The 5474-nt window shown below is 40.9% G+C and overlaps 1 pseudogene; it reads left to right on the top strand.

The window, feature by feature from the left end:
- The first annotated feature begins 328 nt into the window (after positions 1 to 328).
- On the top strand, positions 329 to 3466 carry LOC147663786 (terminal uridylyltransferase 4 pseudogene; annotated as a pseudogene).
- The last annotated feature ends 2008 nt before the right edge of the window (positions 3467 to 5474 follow it).

Here is a 5474-nt window from a genome sequence, read left to right as displayed (position 1 = left end):
TAATTAAAAACCAATGCAACATTAATAGAGCAAAAATGCCCTTGTATTGTTGTGCATATGTGAGACGATATTTAATACATATTTAGTTAACAGATGTTAAGCTCAAAACACCTTATGCAATGTTTACAGTGTGTGGGTATCAACACTGACGTCCTATATGTGAACCACTATTGTGCCCAAGTGGGCAGACAAATTTATGATCTTGATAAAGTGCAAACAAAAGTGCATATATCAAAATTTATAGTGCAGAACAACCTGTGCAAAATATGAAGAATGTGCAAAATACGCAATGATATGAAAATGTATTAAATATATACAGTGAAATTAAAACCGAAACGATGCTTGTATTGATCAAATGGGAGAAGCAAAATCAAGTAAGACAAACATTCAAAATTGTACAACTGAATCGAAAGTCCCTGGATCAAGTGCACAGTACCAGAGTCCTGTGAAATCAAAAAATGCCTCACAGTCGGTGTCCGTTGTAGAAAATGTGATCCCAACATGTGGTCATCAGGTTCTAGAGCATCCAGGTAAAATGTAGAGAATGGTGTTCTTGAAACAGGCTTGTCTGCTGTCTCAATTAACCCCGCATCTGAGGAGCCTCCAGAAATTCAACCACCTAACGCGTGTTCAGATCCTAATGTAGACCCTGAGACTGTTAAGAAGCAAGAGGAAATATTAACTGAATTAGATGGACTGGATAAAGCTAAGAACCTTGTGAATACTGAATTAGAAAATGGAGCTGTGATTGATGAGTCTTCTTCAACCGAGGAACAGAAATTGGGTTTAAAGCAGGCCGAAGAGAGACTTGAAAGAGATGATATTTTTCGACTAGAAAAACCTTCTCCAGAATACACCAACTGCCACTATCTGTGCAAGCTCTGTCCAGTGCACATTGAAAACATCCAGGGAGCCCACAAGCATATAAAGGAGAAACGTCACAAGAAGAACATTACGGAAAAACAGGAAGAAAATGAACTGCAAAGCCTGCCACCCCCTTCTCCTGCCCAAGTGGCAGCACTCCGCACTGCTCTCTTGCAAGCAGCCAAAGAGCATGGCATATCTGATGAGGACTTCACAATCTGTCAAGAAAAAGTCAGTGAGATGGAAAAGATTATACGCTTGCACTTACCAGATTGCTCATTGAGGATTTATGGTTCCTGCCTGACAAGATTTGCTTTTAAAACCAGCAACCTTAATATTGATGTCAAATTTCCAGCTAAGATGACCCTGCCAGATGTTCCTATAAAAGTGCTTTAAATTTTAAAAACCTCCGATCTTCACTTGGATGTTGAATCGGATTTCCATGCCAAGGTTCCTGTTGTCTATTGCAGAGATATTAAAAGTGGTCTAATGTGCAAAGTTAGTGCTGGCAACGATGTGGCATGCCTTACAACTGATCTGCTTGCTGCTCTTGGAAAATTGGAACCCTCCCTTATCCCACTGGTGTTAGCTTTCTGGTACTGGGCCAGGCTGTGCCATATTGACTGCCAGTCAGAAGGGGGGATTCCGTCCTATTCGTTTGCCTTAATGGTGATGTTTTTTCTTCAGCAAAGAAAACCACCAATTCTTCCAGCCTATTTGGGCAAGTGGATGGAAGGTTTTGAGTCAAAAAAGTTAGATGATCACCAACTGAAGGATATAGAAGACGGAAAGTTCTTGAGATGGGAATATAAACTGGCAAACAACAATGAATCCAGAAACTCAGGTGCAAACTCTGATGGTAGATCTAAAGTTGAGCAGCAGAAAGGAGGCTTGAAGAAGAAATTTTGTTCTGAGGTTGATAGCAATGCTCCGAAGACAAAAAATGGCAAATCTCTGTTAGTCTTCGATAAGCCGCACGATGTATCCCTTGGTCAATTATGGTTAGAGCTTTTAAAGTTTTACACTCTGGAATTTGCTTTGGAGGAATATGTAATCAGCGTGAGGGTACAAGAACTCCTGACGAGAGAGAATAAGAACTGGTCAAAAAGACGGATTGCCATTGAAGATCCTTTTGCACTAAAGCAAAATGTTGCACGGAGTTTTAACAGCCAGATGATCTTTGAATACATCCTGGAGCAGTTTTGGACAGCCTACAAATAGTGTGCGTGCCCTCAAAGAAAAGATAGTAGCAAGTATAATTCTGATACCAAGAAAAAGGAAAAATTGGACGAAAAGTCTGAAACATCTGGTGAACTTGTCACCAATTGTAGCCTTCCTGATGGTGTAAGTGTGAATGAGAAGAACACAGAAAGCCGGCACAGAACTAGATACAGTGACATTGTTAACTGCAGTAGGACACAATGTATGCCAGCACAGCACTTAATAAAGGGGCCTGAATGTTTGATAAGGAATAATAATCTAAACACAATAGATTCCAGTTTTGATTCAGGCAGACTTAAAACTGTATCTCCTACACTGAATGACAGTTGTATTCTTGTGCAGACCTGTCTTAACAAGGTCAATGATGAAACTCCAGATTGCAGAGCTGAGCCAAGAAATGGTAACTGTGGTGAGCAGGACCTCCTGCTTACCAAAGCTGTTCATGGACATATGTGCACAAACAATTCAGCGGAGTACTCCATGGAGAGTGACTGCCCCAACATTTGCACAGCTCCTACCTCACCTGTTTACAAAGCCACGTTGGAAACTCATGACCTAAAAGATGAAGGAAACTTCTCCGAAGAGGAGATACATTATGTGTTCGACACTTTTATTTTGACCTCTGGAAAGCCTCCAACTATAGTATGCAGAATCTGCAAAAGAGGTGGCCATTCAAAGAACGACTGTCCAGAGGACTTTAAGAAAATTGATTTACAACCTCTGCCCCCAATGACAAACAGATTTCGGGAAATTCTTGATAAAGTATGCAAGAGATGCTTTGATGAGTTATCACCCCACACATGTGAGCAGCATGGTCGAGAACAAATCCTGGCATATTTGAAAAGGTTTATCAGGAAGGAATGTAATGACAAAGCCAGGCTGTGCCTTTTTAGCTCTTCTAAAAATGGTTTTGGATTACGGGACAGTGATCTAGATATCTGCATGACATTAGAAGGTCATGAAAAAGCAGAGAAACTGAATTGCAAGGAAATATTAGAAGGTCTAGCAAAGGTTCTTAAGAAGCATCCAGGTTTAAGAAACATCTTACCAATAACAACCGCTAAAGTGCCTATCGTTAAATTTGAACACAGAGAAAGGTTACTGGAAGGAGATATCAGCTTATATAACACATTGGCACAGCATAACACAAGAATGCGGGCCTTGTATGCCGCTATTGACCCAAGGGTGAAGTATCTGGGATACACAATAAAGTTTTTTTGCCAAGCGTTGTGATGTTGGTGATGCTTCCAGGGGAAGTTTATCTTCATATGCCTACATCCTTATGGTTTTGTACTTCCTCCAGCAAAGAGAGCCTCCTGTTATCCCAGTACTTCAAGAGGTATGTTCGCGAATGCCAAGGAAAAGCACAGATGCATCTTGATGACTTAAGACTTTGGTTATTCACTTCATCCTGTTGATGTAAAAGTAAAGCTTATTGTGAGAAATTTGGGCAGATTTAGGGGCAGAGTTTTGTATTGGATTCATACTTCAGGGTATTGATGTATTTGGCACATAGTAAAAATATTATTTCTTAATCATAACTAAGGATCCTAGTTTTCCATTTTTAGTGACTTTACAGATATATATGCAGACAAAAAAAGATATTTTTATATCTTCATTTATATTTAAATGTGGAATAAAACAGAAATCAGTCTCTTTTGTGAGTGATTCCAAATACTGTCAGTCATGACTGTCAGGCCAATAGCTGTGTAGATTTACAGGTACGCGGTTAAAAAATAAAGAAATGTCCTTAAACCTATCCCCTAACCTGCATAGACATCAGGACTTAGAACCTGTGGAACTTACCCCAGACTGTGGAGACCTAGCAATTTGGCTGATGCCCGGTGGAGCTACCATATAGCTAAAAAGAAGATGGGTTGTGGACTCCCCCCCACCCCCCTTTCCTACCTCTGCCATCACCTACCCAGCTGGACCTTGGACAGATTTTCCCCTCATCTCTACGTCCTATCTTCCTCCTACCCCTTTACCCTATCCCCTTACCCTTCCTTGCTCCTTTCACCTTGTCCCCAAAGTTCTTTAAATGCATTTCTTGATACTTATGTAACTTTAAACTGATGTAAATTGCAACATTATTATTCCTCATGTGAGGCGCTCTGATTCCTTCGGGTCTAGCCAGCGCTATATAATAACTCATTAATTACATTTGTTCCCATTTAGTACTCTTTCTCTCTTTGTCTTCCTCCCTAGTTCCTATCCCCTCTCCCATGAATCTCTCATCTAGCTTGCTAGTCTGCCTAGCCCCCTGTCCTTTGTGCCCTTTGACTAAGCACTCCTTCTCCCATTGTTGGGGAAAGATCCAATATTTATACTCTGGAGTCTCAGCGAACCCGCTGGGAGAGTTCACTGCACCAAGGGAGCCACTCCCAGCTGAGGTATGGTATGGCACCCCTTGCCAAAGCACTCCCTCTCCCCTTTTTGGGGTAGGATTCAGTATGTAGGCCTTGGAGTCTCAGAGACCCCTATGAGAGAGTCCACTGCGTAAAGGGAGCCTCCCGCAACTGAGAGAGGGAAGTGATACCACTTCCCCTGGGATCACCGCTTACTGGACTTTGGACGCTGCTTTGACACGTCTACCGGTTTGTGTCCCCGTCGCCCTTCCCCTCCTCTTTCCATGCTCTGTCCTTCACCCTCCCCTCCTCTTTCCTGCCTTCATTACCTGTCTACTTCCCCAGCTCCTTCCCCCTCCCCTGAATCTTTCTACCTGCTTTCCCCCTTACGTATTTGTGCTTATTTTTTATCTCGACCTTACAAGTAACTATGTTGCCATGCTCTAATAAATGTGTAACCTTTGTAATGATGTAACCTGTAACTAAGATCTGTTGCTCATGTAAAGCGCTCTGATACCTCCGGGTCTAGCCAACGCTATAAAAAACCTTTAAAATAAATGGTTAAAAACATATATTTATATATTTAATGTACATACTAAGGGAAGATATTATTTGGGAAAACTATGATTTTTTTTACAGTTTTAACAATCATATATTGCTTTTAAAAACAATTACACAAATCGCGGTAGAACATCATGCGCACTGGTATCGAAACAGTTGCGTAAGCGCATCATAAGTGTACGTAAAGTCATGTGACTTTAAAAGGAGAGATTTGATTGGTTCATAAGTTTTCCTATTGTAACTGTTGAAAGTTCGGTCCCAATATAATCATTCAAATTTGACTTTCTAAGAAGAATCATTTCTTCTGACAATTTTTTCAAATAGAAGGAAGATCATTATTAGAGCAATGGACTCCTCTTCCAGCAGTTCTTCAGAGGGAGGTTTCACTCCTGAAGAACCTCCAAAGAAGAGGAAAGAAGCTCTAATTTGGCAATTTTTTACTTTTCCAGAAGGGCAAAAGAAGGTTAATGCTCCAAAAGT

Source organism: Lissotriton vulgaris, unplaced genomic scaffold (assembly GCF_964263255.1).
Source record: "Lissotriton vulgaris unplaced genomic scaffold, aLisVul1.2 SCAFFOLD_701, whole genome shotgun sequence".
In the NCBI taxonomy this organism is placed as follows: domain Eukaryota; kingdom Metazoa; phylum Chordata; class Amphibia; order Caudata; family Salamandridae; genus Lissotriton; species Lissotriton vulgaris.
The sequence above is the reverse complement of the archived record's forward strand: the minus strand, read 5'-3'. Positions and strand labels throughout refer to the sequence as shown.